The sequence below is a fragment of the Suncus etruscus genome, chromosome 20, assembly GCF_024139225.1.
Source record: "Suncus etruscus isolate mSunEtr1 chromosome 20, mSunEtr1.pri.cur, whole genome shotgun sequence".
Taxonomy (NCBI): Eukaryota; Metazoa; Chordata; class Mammalia; order Eulipotyphla; family Soricidae; genus Suncus; species Suncus etruscus.
This window is the reverse complement of record NC_064867.1, coordinates 13,098,063-13,098,594: the sequence shown is the minus strand read 5'-3', so window position 1 is coordinate 13,098,594 and position 532 is coordinate 13,098,063. Positions and strand designations below refer to the sequence as shown.

Here is a 532-nt window from a genome sequence, read left to right as displayed (position 1 = left end):
AACCAGCAACATTAAATAAGGAGGTTCATATAAATAGTTTTACTAATAAATATTTGTACTCCTTCTCTTAGCTGTTGTTTCTTAAAAGGCATTAAGATTATATGTAATTATAATGATGTATTTGGGAACTCTGTAATATAGAGACATGGTAAGAATAGAAATGACAGAGAAAAGTGGGAAGGGAGATTATAAGAAAAATATATTTTAGTGTCTGCTTTGGCAGCACATGTACTAAAATTGGAACAATACAGAGAACATTAGCATGGCCTTTGTTCAAGAATAACACACACATTTGTGAAGTGTCCCATGTTTTTTACTCCTAAATAACATAAAAAGAATAGTTTTTATATTTAGCTGAAATAAATCACAAATCTGAAATAGGTTTTGATGTTTGTACATTATAGGTCTTAGAGTAACCACTAAGAAAATGACTAAAAGATTATTGAAAAATCGAAAAATATTAAAGCAATACACTAGAAAATAGTCAGTTTCCAAAAATGAAGTCAATTCAAGAGGAATCAAGAAACAAAAA

At 28.4% G+C, this 532-nt stretch overlaps 1 non-coding gene across 1 annotated transcript; it reads left to right on the top strand.

Annotated features, from left to right (window-relative positions):
* The first annotated feature begins 209 nt into the window (after positions 1 to 209).
* On the top strand, positions 210 to 314 carry LOC125998378 (U6 spliceosomal RNA). Its single transcript, XR_007491962.1, has one exon. It is a non-coding gene; the product is annotated as a U6 spliceosomal RNA (small nuclear RNA).
* Positions 315 to 532: the final 218 nt, after the last annotated feature.